Source organism: Hyla sarda, chromosome 5, assembly GCF_029499605.1.
Source record: "Hyla sarda isolate aHylSar1 chromosome 5, aHylSar1.hap1, whole genome shotgun sequence".
NCBI lineage: Eukaryota > Metazoa > Chordata > Amphibia > Anura > Hylidae > Hyla > Hyla sarda.
The window spans coordinates 292,046,622-292,059,646 of NC_079193.1; the positions used below are offsets into that span (position 1 = coordinate 292,046,622).

General features: G+C 48.9%; 1 long non-coding RNA gene across 1 annotated transcript in view; it reads left to right on the forward strand.

The window, feature by feature from the left end:
- Positions 1-315: 315 nt before the first annotated feature.
- The window catches only part of LOC130274092 (uncharacterized), a 99,679-nt gene continuing 86,969 nt past the window's right edge, over positions 316-13,025 (forward strand). The window contains exon 1 of the long non-coding RNA XR_008844238.1: positions 316-566. This is a non-coding gene — a long non-coding RNA (uncharacterized LOC130274092). The remainder of the gene's footprint in view (positions 567-13,025) is intronic.

The window sequence follows — 13,025 nt, forward strand, 5'->3', positions numbered from 1 at the left end:
GAGCCTATCCCTCTGCGAAGGTCAACCAGGCCCAATGCTGGTGTGCCCCCACAGGGCTATGCCCATGATGAGTTTGTATGGGAAGGGTTGCCAAGGGTGACAACCTCTAGTGGGATGGCATGTGAGATGGGAAACAGCTCTCATTGTCTGAACACTGTTTGTTTAAATTAAGTTAAATGTCTGGACTGACATTCTGCTGTTTGGCCACAAGATACCGCTGTTTCCTAACACAACTAACAGACTCCATGTTTTCCATATTCATGAGAGGGGAGAGTGACCAGTAAAAAAGCCAGTAAAAGGTGGTGAGCAGCCATCTTAGAGAGAGCTGAGACTGAGAAACTGTGAGAGGATCCTACTGTATTCAGGTGTGGGAGCATACTTCAGTGACCAGAACTAAGTGAAGCTGCTTGTGTCTGAGACCCTGATCCTGTCCAGAGGAACGAGGATTGCTTCCAGGAACACGGATGAGAGCTGAGGAGCAAAACAACATAGACTGGGGGACCACACGTTTGTTGAAGAAGCATTTGTTCTGTTCAGAGTCACCAGCGGATGCAGGGCAGACCCAGGTCAGTAAGATCGTGCACGCACCTCATTACTTTGTTGGCGCCTAGAGACTACACTAGGCCTTTAGATAGTTAGGGTCTCTGTTCGTGTCAGGCCACAAGTATTGCTACTGTTCATTGCAAGGACTCCATAATGTTGTCTCCCGGTACCAGATCCTATACGGTACCTATGTATGTGTGGGTCCCCATAGCCAGAGTCCCTAGGACGTAGGGATCCCTGTCATTTAATTAAGCCCTTGTCGCCTCTATTTCTACTAATAGACCAGTGGTCTATATAAGGTTAATGTAAATATAATGATATATCTGTAAATAAATGATTAATTACCTGTGCCGTAGCGTTGCAGGACCTGCGGGTCATGTGACTGGGTGAACTCTATGATATTAAGCTTAAGGACCTTTGGAGGCCCTGTGACGTAAGCAATCCCATTACTCTCTGTAATGGTGAATGGCAGATGTTCGGACCAATCGGATTTGCCCCGCCCCCCTGCCCATATAAGGGAGAGGCGGCCATGTTTCGCTCTCTTACCTCGTGGGCTGTCATGAGAGAAGGATCTGCGCAGCAACTAACGCAGTGAGTTAGGCCCGAGCCTTGCGGCAACAGTTGAACAATTCTAGGTCTAGAGTGTATCAATCCCCAGACACTCTGCAGCATCACCGGACCTAATAATACCCCTAAATCCGGACGGATCTGCAAATATCTAGCCTAGATTCAGAGACTGTATGACTAGCTCAAGGTCCGTAACAGCTGCCAGTCACTAAGCAATATAAGGACTGTTTATATGAGACTGTTACTGTGCCTTGGATACTGAAAGCACTTAAGTAAAGTTGTTCAAGTTCAATCTCTTTGTGGACCTTCAGTCATTTCATGCACCTATTGTTACTGGGAAGGGCGGCGATAGGCCGGAGCCTTGACTTAGCATACCAGCCCTCAGCCTGGTGTCACGAACTATAGGGTTAACATTAACCCCTCCTATACCGATATCATACCACCACTACCATACACCCCCTAAGGGCTACCACAAAGCATTTTTGGCGTCACGAACAGGATTCAGGTGTGTGCCTACTAAAGCCACTAGTGAAAGTGTACTCCCACCAGAAAGCGAACTTTATTCATGTGTTGCTGTGTACAAGAACGGTGCTTGTGATGCACCATACAAGGGGGCCAAGAGAAAAGTAAGGGGGGAGGCGAAGATTTGTCTACAGTTGAAATGTGTAAACTGCGCAATGAGTTCATGCTGCGATCCTCTGGTCCGGTCAGCACAGGCGGAGCCGAACTGCTGCCGCGAAGAAAGCCCGCGCTGCGCCCCGCCCCTGGGTGTGGATGCCAAGTGGCTGTATCCCAGCTGTAAGGGAACTCAGAGATGCAGGAGCCGTTTCTGGAGGGACCGGAAGTCGGGGCTGCACCGATAGCGTCCTTCCTGCCCAGCCCCATTTTGGAGAAGCCTACTATAAAAGACGCCACGCAGAACAACCTCTTCAGTCTGCAGAGAGAGACGGAGAGTACAGACATGGCGGAGAGCAGCGTTCCACATGGTCAAGTTGGCAAAATGGCGCCGGAAACATGGAAAGTAGTGGCAGTCGCAGCCCAACTTTTTCAAGAGCTTGCTGACCGTCTGCAGCGGTTGTCATTAGACGAAGAGGGGGCCCGCAATCTTCCCCCACTGCCTGATGATGAAGACGATTGGCCAGAGACACCTCCAGTGAACAGTGCAGAGACACCTGGAGGTGCGTCATCGGTGAGATTGTCCCCTCACCACAGGACCTGGGGCTCGTGGGCCGAGATACCGTCGGAGGAGACTGCTGTGAGTACCCCGCCAGAGGTGGCCTATTCTTCCTCCTTCAGCCCTGAGGTCATTCCTCGATCAAGTTTGCCAAGTGCACGACCGTGCTCACCAAAATTGCCTCAATGGGTGTTTGGAGATGAGCCGGAGCTGATCGAGTACATGCACAGAGTACTTCAACCGTTGCCTGGGAAGACACTCCCACCAATCCCAACTGCAGAAAGGGAAAGGGCCCGTCAAGAAGCCGAGCTGGCCGAATTGATGGAAAAGTTAAAGGCCCGACACAAAGAACTCTATGCTCCAAAGCACATACATTTGCCTTATGATGAAAGAGTGCGGTATCAAGAAAATACCAAAGAAATGGAGACATTGTACATCCGTAAATGGGATCACCCCCGAGAAGGGGAGGAGCCATTGGAAAGGAGAAGAGCAACTGTGACCAAGTTCGACAAGGTCAGAGGTTATGGGACACTCCTTGACTGCCACACTGGGCAGACCATCCTCGTAAACCGGCGAGCAGTGCAAAGGCCATATCTCCATAAGAAATTCTACACCTTGGAGGTGGGTGCAATTGTGGAGTACACCCCCGTCCAGAGCCTTCGTGGAGACTGGGCTGCGGCGGTCACAAGACAAACAGCCCCAACACAGCTTCCTTTCAAATATTTCCTGTCAACGGATTGGGAGTCCGATCCCTTCAACTTGAGGCCGAAAAGGTCTGCTCCTAAAGCCTCCACCAGCGTACCCAAGGAGGAGGAGCTTAAAGAGTCATGTTCTTCATCTTCTATGTACAGCAAAGAGTCAAGTTCTTCATCTTCTTCATACCGTCGAGAGTCAAGTTGTTACGCCGAGCGCTCCGGGTCCCCGCTCCTCCCCGGAGCGCTCGCAACATCCTCGCAATTGCAGCGCCCCGGTCAGACCTGCTGACCGGGTGCGCTGCGATACCTCTCCCAGCCGGGATGCGATTCGCGATGCGGGAGGCGCCCGCTCGCGATGCGCACCCCGGCTCCCGTACCTGACTCGCTCTCCGTCGGTCTTGTCCCGACGCGCACGGCCCCGCTCCTTAGGGCGCGCGCGCGCCGGGTCTCTGCGATTTAAAGGGCCACTGCGCCACTGATTGGCGCAGTTGGCTTAATTAGTGTGTTCACCTGTGCACTCCCTATTTATACCTCACTTCCCCTGCACTCCCTCGCCGGATCTTGTTGCCATTGTGCCAGTGAAAGCGTTTCCTTGTGTGTTCCTAGCCTGTGTTCCAGACCTCCTGCCGTTGCCCCTGACTACGATCCTTGCTGCCTGCCCCGACCTTCTGCTACGTCCGACCTTGCTCTTGTCTACTCCCTTGTATCGCGCCTATCTTCAGCAGTCAGAGAGGTTGAGCCATTGCTGGTGGATACGACCTGGTTGCTACCGCCGCTGCAAGACCATCCCGCTTTGCGGCGGGCTCTGGTGAATACCAGTAGCAACTTAGAACCGGTCCACCAGCACGGTCCACGCCAATCCCTCTCTGGCACAGAGGATCCACCTCCTGCCAGCCGAATCGTGACAGTAGATCCGGCCATGGATCCCGCTGAAGTTCCACTGCCAGTTGTCGCCGACCTCACCACGGTGGTCGCCCAGCAGTCGCAACAGATAGCGCAACAAGGCCACCAGCTGTCTCAACTGACCGTGATGCTACAGCAGCTACTACCACAGCTTCAGCAATCATCTCCTCCGCCAGCTCCTGCACCTCCTCCGCAGCGAGTGGCCGCTTCCGGCCTACGACTATCCTTGCCGGATAAATTTGATGGGGACTCTAAGTTTTGCCGTGGCTTTCTTTCACAATGTTCCCTGCACTTGGAGATGATGTCGGACCAGTTTCCTACTGAAAGGTCTAAGGTGGCTTTCGTAGTCAGCATTCTGTCTGGGAAAGCCCTGTCATGGGCCACACCGCTCTGGGACCGCAATGACCCCGTCACTGCCTCTGTACACTCCTTCTTCACGGAGATTCGAAGTGTCTTTGAGGAACCTGCCCGAGCCTCTTCTGCTGAGACTGCCCTGCTGAACCTGGTCCAGGGTAATTCTTCTGTTGGCGAGTACGCCATCCAATTCCGTACTCTTGCCTCCGAATTATCCTGGAATAATGAGGCCCTCTGCGCGACCTCCAGCATCCAGCAACATTAAAGATGTTCTGGCCGCACGAGAAATTCCTGCTAACCTGCATGAACTTATTCATCTGGCCACCCGCATTGACATGCGTTTTTCCGAAAGGCGTCAGGAGCTCCGCCAGGATATGGACTTTGTTCGCACGAGGCGTTTTTTCTCCCCGGCTCCTCTCTCCTCTGGTCCTCTGCAATCCGTTCCTGTGCCTCCCGCCGTGGAGGCTATGCAAGTTGACCGGTCTCGCTTGACACCTCAAGAGAGGACACGACGCCGCATGGAGAATCTGTGCCTGTACTGTGCCGGTACCGAACACTTCCTGAAGGATTGTCCTATCCGTCCTCCCCGCCTGGAAAGACGTACGCTGACTCCGCACAAAGGTGAGACAGTTCTTGATGTCAACTCTGCTTCTCCACGCCTTACTGTGCCTGTGCGGATATCTTCCTCTACCTTCTCCTTCTCTACTATGGCCTTCTTGGATTCCGGATCTGCAGGAAATTTTATTTTGGCCTCTCTCATCAACAGGTTCAACATCCCGGTGACCAGTCTCGCCAGACCCCTCTACATCAATTGTGTTAACAATGAAAGATTGGACTGTACCGTGCGTTACCGCACGGAACCTCTCCTAATGTGCATCGGACCTCATCACGAAAAAATTGAGTTTTTGGTCCTCTCCAATTGCACTTCCGAAATTCTTCTTGGATTACCGTGGCTTCAACGCCATTCCCCAACCCTTGATTGGTCCACAGGAGAAATCAAGAGCTGGGGTACTTCTTGTTTCAAGGACTGTCTTAAACCGGTTCCCAGTACTCCCTGCCGTGACCCTGTGGTCCCCCCTGTAACCGGTCTTCCTAAGGCTTATATGGACTATGCTGACGTGTTTTGCAAAAAGCAAGCTGAGACTTTACCTCCTCACAGGCCTTATGACTGTCCTATTGACCTCCTCCCGGGTACTACTCCACCCCGGGGCAGAATTTATCCTCTGTCCGCTCCAGAGACTCTTGCTATGTCTGAATACATCCAGGAAAATTTAAAAAAGGGGTTTATCCGCAAATCCTCCTCTCCTGCCGGAGCTGGATTTTTTTTTGTGTCCAAAAAAGATGGCTCCCTACGTCCTTGCATTGATTACCGCGGACTTAATAAAATCACGGTAAAGAACCGCTACCCCCTACCTCTTATCTCAGAACTCTTTGATCGCCTTCAAGGTGCCCACATCTTTACCAAACTGGACTTAAGAGGTGCTTATAATCTCATCCGCATCAGGGAGGGGGACGAATGGAAGACTGCATTTAACACCAGAGATGGACACTTTGAGTATCTGGTCATGCCCTTTGGCCTGTGCAACGCCCCTGCCGTCTGTCAAGACTTTGTTAATGAAATTTTTCGTGATCTCTTATATTCCTGTGTTGTGGTTTATCTGGACGATATTCTGATTTTTCTGCCAACTTAGAAGAACACCGCCAGCATGTCCGCATGGTTCTTCAGAGACTTCGAGACAATCAACTTTATGCCAAAATGGAGAAATGTCTGTTTGAATGTCAATCTCTTCTTTTCCTAGGATACTTGGTCTCTGGCCAGGGACTACAAATGGACCCAGATAAACTCTCTGCCGTCTTAGATTGGCCACGCCCCTCCGGACTCCGTGCTATCCAACGTTTTTTGGGGTTCGCCAATTATTACAGACAATTTATTCCACACTTTTCCACTATTGTGGCTCCTATCGTGGCTTTAACCAAGAAAAATGCCAATCCCAAGTCCTGGTCTCCCCAAGCGGAAGACGCATTTAAACGTCTCAAGTCTGCCTTTTCTTCTGCTCCCGTGCTCTCCAGACCTGACCCATCTAAACCCTTCCTATTGGAGGTAGATGCCTCCTCAGTGGGAGCTGGAGCTGTCCTTCTACAAAAAAATTCTTCCGGGCATGCTGTTACTTGTGGTTTTTTTTCTAGGACCTTCTCTCCGGCGGAGAGAAACTACTCCATCGGGGATCGAGAACTACTGGCCATTAAATTGGCGCTTGAGGAATGGAGGCATCTGCTGGAGGGATCAAAATTTCCAGTTATCATTTACACCGATCACAAGAATCTCTCCTATCTCCAGTCTGCCCAATGGCTGAACCCTCGCCAGGCCAGGTGGTCGTTGTTCTTTGCCCGTTTTAACTTTGAAATTCATTTTCGCCCTGCCGACAAGAACATTAGGGCCGATGCCCTCTCTCGTTCCTCGGATGCCTCGGAAGTAGAGGTCTCTCCGCAACACATCATTCCTCCTGACTGTCTGATCTCCACTTCTCCAGCCTCCATCAGGCAAACTCCTCCAGGGAAGACCTTCGTTTCTCCACGCCAACGTCTCGGGATTCTCAAATGGGGACACTCCTCCCACCTCGCAGGCCATGCGGGCATCAAAAAGTCCTTGCGACTCTGGAGACGGATGTTGTTGATTTTGTGCGGGCCTGTACTGTCTGTGCCCGGGATAAGACTCCTCGCCAGAAGCCTGCTGGTCTCCTTCATCCTCTGCCTGTCCCCGAACAGCCTTGGTCACTGATTGGTATGGACTTTATTACAGACTTACCCCCATCCCGTGGCAACACTGTTGTTTGGGTGGTCGTTGATCGATTTTCCAAGATGGCACATTTTATTCCTCTTCCTGGTCTTCCTTCAGCGCCTCAGTTGGCAAAACAATTTTTTGTACACATTTTTCGTCTTCACGGTTTGCCCACGCAGATCGTCTCGGATAGAGGTGTCCAATTCGTGTCTAAATTCTGGAGGGCCCTCTGTAAACAGCTCAAGATTAAATTAAACTTCTCTTCTTCTTATCATCCCCAATCCAATGGGCAAGTAGAAAGAATTAACCAGGTCCTGGGTGACTATTTACGGCATTTTGTTTCCTCCCGCCAGGATGACTGGGCAGATCTTCTACCATGGGCCGAATTCTCATACAACTTCAGAGTCTCTGAATCTTCTGCTAAGTCCCCATTTTTCGTGGTGTACGGCCGTCACCCTCTTCCCCCCCTCCCTACTCCCTTGCCCTCTGGTTTGCCCGCTGTGGATGAAGTGACTCGTGATCTTTCCACCATATGGAAAGAGACCCAAAATTCTCTTTTACAGGCTTCATCCCGCATGAAAAGGTTTGCCGATAAGAAAAGAAGAACTCCCCCCATTTTTGCTCCCGGAGACAAGGTATGGCTCTCCGCTAAATATGTCCGCTTTCGTGTCCCCAGTTACAAACTGGGACCACGCTATCTTGGTCCTTTCAAAGTCTTGTGCCAGATTAATCCTGTCTCTTACAAACTCCTTCTTCCTCCTTCTCTTCGTATTCCCAATGCCTTCCATGTCTCTCTCCTTAAACCACTCATCATCAACCGTTTCTCTCCCAAACTTGTTTCTCCCACTCCTGTTTCCGGTTCTTCTGACGTCTTCTCCGTGAAGGAGATAGTGGCCTCCAAGACGGTCAGAGGAAAAAAAAATTTCTTGGTGGATTGGGAAGGCTGTGGTCCAGAAGAGAGATCCTGGGAACCTGAGGACAACATCCTAGACAAAAGTCTTGTCCTCAGGTTCTCAGGCTCCAAGAAGAGGGGGAGACCCAAGGGGGGGGGTACTGTTACGCCGAGCGCTCCGGGTCCCCGCTCCTCCCCGGAGCGCTCGCAACATCCTCGTAATTGCAGCGCCCCGGTCAGACCTGCTGACCGGGTGCGCTGCGATACCTCTCCCAGCCGGGATGCGATTCGCGATGCGGAAGGCGCCCGCTCGCGATGCGCACCCCGGCTCCCGTACCTGACTCGCTCTCCGTCGGTCTTGTCCCGGCGCGCGGGGCCCCACTCCTTAGGGCGCGCGCGCGCCGGGTCTCTGCGATTTAAAGGGCCACTGCGCCACTGATTGGCGCAGTTGGCTTAATTAGTGTGTTCACCTGTGCACTCCCTATTTATACCTCACTTCCCCTGCACTCCCTCGCCGGATCTTGTTGCCATTGTGCCAGTGAAAGCATTTCCTTGTGTGTTCCTAGCCTGTGTTCCAGACCTCCTGCCATTGCCCCTGACTACGATCCTTGCTGCCTGCCCCGACCTTCTGCTACGTCCGACCTTGCTCTTGTCTACTCCCTTGTACCGCGCCTATCTTCAGCAGTCAGAGAGGTTGAGCCGTTGCTGGTGGATACGACCTGGTTGCTACCGCCGCTGCAAGACCATCCCGCTTTGCGGCGGGCTCTGGTGAATACCAGTAGCAACTTAGAACCGGTCCACCAGCACGGTCCACGCCAATCCCTCTTTGGCACAGAGGATCCACCTCCTGCCAGCCGAATCGTGACACAAGTTCTGCACAGGGTGAAGAAAACAGGCCAAAGTTGCGGCCACCCAAGTCGGTACCTAGACCCTCTCGGAACAGTGAGAGTTTGTCTAACCCTGGGGTACCCACAGATGTACCTAGGCCCTCTCGGAGCAGTGAGAGTTTGCCAGTTTATGAGGTACCAACAAAAGGGTCATGGATTGCTCCTAATTTGGAGATGGTGCTCAAGCCCTATTGCCCCACTGTGATCCCGGCTAGTGAGCCTATAACCCCTTCTCAAGCTGCTTTCCACCACTCTATCCTCACCAATGTGGTGTGGCAAAGCTATGTCAAGTCTGATCCTGCACCTGATGTTGGCAGATATAGAGGAACCAAGAGAGGCACCACAAGAGTAAAGAAGAACATCTTCTTAAGAGACTCTAAAGTAATGTCATATTGTTTTTCTGTCTAACCATTTTGTCTTACAGCAACCAAGTTCAAGAATTGTGCCTAGCAGGACTGTTCTAAGTTGTTCCAGTTTAAAGTTCAGCAACGTTACCACCAAGCGTGTGCCTGACTAATAAGTCAAGAGACTCCTAGCCTGTAGGAGATTCATCAAGGACTGTACCCGGCTGATTTGTGGTAAGGCCGTGTTTACCTTTCCCTTCCTATGAACTCCTAGTGTAGGTGGACTGCTGATCCTTACACGCCAATTTGTATATTTTCTTTGGACTCCTAGTGTAGGTGGATTGCTGATCCTTACACGCCTGCTTCATGTATATACCATCAGCTTCATAAGGACTCTTATGATAAATGTTGCACTTATCGGGTGAATGCACCTGAAACATGTTGGAGTGTTGATAAATGTGTAGTAAATATGTATATGGTTCTTTACACAGAAAGATATCCTTGTATCTGTGTACATAAATAGTAAGTACGGTTTGTACATAGAAAAGATAGTCTAATGTCTATATACCTAAAAAGTAAGTTAGAGTTATACATGGAAAATATTGACGTACTGCACGTGTACACTCAACACTAAAAATATGCATAATTCTTGTACATACAAATGTGTAATAAACTAAAGGTGTTTAGTAGGTAACTCAGCAGGGTACAGACGTCGAGGCCGACTTATCTTTAGTAAGGGGGTTTGTGGTGTCCCGGTACTGCATCCTATACGCTACCTATGTATGTGTGGGTCCCCATAGTCAGAGTCCCTAGGACGTAGGGATCCCTGTAATTTAATTAACCCCTTGTCGCCTCTATTTCTACTAATAGACCAGTGGTCTATATAAGGTTAATGTAAATATAATGATATATTTGTAAATAAATGGTTAATTACCTGTGCCATAGCGTTGCAGGACCTGCGGGTCATGTGACTGGGTGAACTCTATGGTATTAAGCTTAAGGACCTTTGGAGGCCCTGTGATGTAAGCAATCTCATTACTCTCTGTAATGGTGAATGGCAGATGTTCGGACCAATCGGACTTGCCCCGCCCCCTGCCCATATAAGGGAGCGGTGGCCATGTTTCGTTCTCTTACCTCGTGGGCTGTCATGAGAGAAGGATCTGCGCAGCAACTAACGCAGTGAGTTAGGCCCGAGCCTTGCGGCAATGGCTGAATAATTCTAAGTCTAGAGTGTATCAATCCCCAGACACTCTGCAGCATCACCGGACCTAATAATACCCCTAAATCCGGACGGATCTGCAAATATCTACCCTAAATTCAGAGACTGTATGACTAGCTCAAGGTCCGCAACAACTGCCAGTCACTAAGCAAGATAAGGACTGTTTATATGAGACTGTTACTGTGCCTTGGATACTGCAAGCACTTAATTAAAGTTGTTCAAGCTCAATCTCTTCGTGGACCTTCAGTCATTTCATGCACCTATCGTTACTGGGAAGGGCGGCGATAGGCCGGAGCATTGACTCAGCATACCAGCCCTCAGCCTGGCATCACGAACTATAGGGTTAACATTAACCCCTCCTATATCGATACCATACCACCACTACCATACACCCCCCAAGGGCTACCACAAGAACATAAAGTGACATTTCACAATTGGAGAGCTGATAAATTCCCCACAAATTCAAGCCAGGCTGGCGTTTTGTTCAGGAGGAATACTCAGGCACAGGCTACAACTCCGGTTAGGGGAGGGGGAATAAGGTAGACCTTTGTAAGATTGTAAGCTGTTGTGCTGCACCGTAGGCTAGCCCAAACCACACACCTATACAGTTATTCTTGTGTTTTTAGGGTAATAACAGGTAAGGTGGGGCAGACCAGTTGTGCCCGCCAGTAGGCAAATTAACACTCCTTTCTCCTTCATTGGGCACAGCGCTGTGCAGCACAAAGGTCTCAGCCTTAGGCTGGGTGTATGTAAGTTTATTGTATGTTTCTGTTTATTGTATATTTCCAGAATTTGTGTTTGGGTTCATGACCACGTTTAAGTAAAATTTGGTTCTGACAAAAGCTGCTGGTGAAGTTGTTTTCCTTGTTCGTGACTTCGCTGTATCCATGAGAGCCCACCCCGGTACACGGTTTACATACAGTATGTAGAGGGTAGAAGACAGGAGCTTTTTCAGGGTCCTGTACAGTACACACAATGTCCTAAAAAAGTTAAATGGAGCCACCCTTACTTGGTGTCCAAAGGAGCAGCTAACAGTGGCATAGGTAAAGAGTAGTACAGAACATGCAATACCTCCCTGTACTGTAGGGAGGCGCTACCAGACAAGAATTCAGTGCATTCGCTTCAGTAATACAGGAGTTTTACTAGTGAAATGTCCATTCTAATTGGTCATATCTTCCAGCCACTGACATGCTTCACAGATCTAGACTGTCAGTAGCATTGTTTGTTGAGTCTGGTTTCAAGTTACAATGGTCCAGAAAAGACTATTGTGTATTGAGGCCATTGTAAGTAAAGGGATCACTGTACTCCTATTAAGAAAGCTACCAAGGGGATTGTTGTTACCCACTTCTTATACACTGAAGCTGTAAGGAAACTGTATACTGTATTGGTGGGCACAGAGGAATCTTCTTCAAGTAAAGTTTGTTCCCGTTTCATGAGTACAACAGTGTCGGATCCATTTCATTTTATCATTTACATGCAGAATGCCATTAAAAAGTCTGCTGAAACCCCAGGAAGATATTCAGTGTCCAATGTGGCCCTCAAGCTGCCGTGATACAGTATATTAGACTGTAACTGGTGTACTACTCCTGTCTGCCCCTGCACTACTACTCCCTACCTTAACGTGGGCACCACATAATACAAAGTTTTCCAAACAGTGTGTCTCCAGCTGCTGCAAAAGCATGCTGGGAGTTATAGTTTTGCAGCAGCTGGAGGTGCACTGTTTGGAAAACACTGGAATAATAAATCATTATATTTGGGCACTGCAGTTTAGGAGAATTTTATATACTGAGAGTCCAACACAAATCCACCAGTCAAGTCTAGGAAATATTGCTGCCTTTATGTAGCCAATGCAAAACATTGGCCCTGATTTACTAAGAGTGTTGTGTAGGTTTCTTTGTGGGTTTTAATTCCCTACAATTTTTCCCCCCATGGTATTTACTAATGTTTCCCTACATTTAGCACTTTTCCCTACATTTTGCTTTTTTACACATGCTCTGATCTGTCGTATTTTCCTCAGCTCAAATCCACTTCATTTTCTGTGGAAACCTTAGTAACTATGTTGTTTTTTTGTCAAAATGTCAGGAACACGACCCTTTTCCAGATGGCCACGCCCACTTTTTCAGGTTTCTCAGTAAAATGGAGAGTTAGTCTGTTTTTTTTTTAATTTTAAAAAAAAATTTAAAATTAAAAATGGGGCACATTCTGGCGCAGATAGAATTTCTGGCGCAATGCGCCAAAATCTGGCGCACGACCTGATAAAACATGTCGGGTTTACAATAGTAAATGAGGGCCATTATCTTTTCATGTCAAAGATACAATTGCTTTCGGAGTGTCTAAGAAAAACTTCTGTCTTTGATAGATTAGCATTATTTACATTCATTTGCCACAAGATGTTTATCATTTAATGATATTTTTCGCTCAGGGTCTCTCAGTGCCTCTTCTTTTTAATGTATTGATTGTCTGTTTAATAGAGATTTGATATTTTGAGCGTATGAATGACTGCGCTGCGTTCCACTGAAGTATGTATTTTAATTGACAACCCTGTCTTCAGTCATTTGTCTTCCTTCTTACCTTCGGGAATAAAGTAAAAGCGCAGTTATTTAACATGGAAAAATATGAATTTGGTGACAGGTGAAATCTCTTCCTGAAAGGCAAAACTTCATGGATT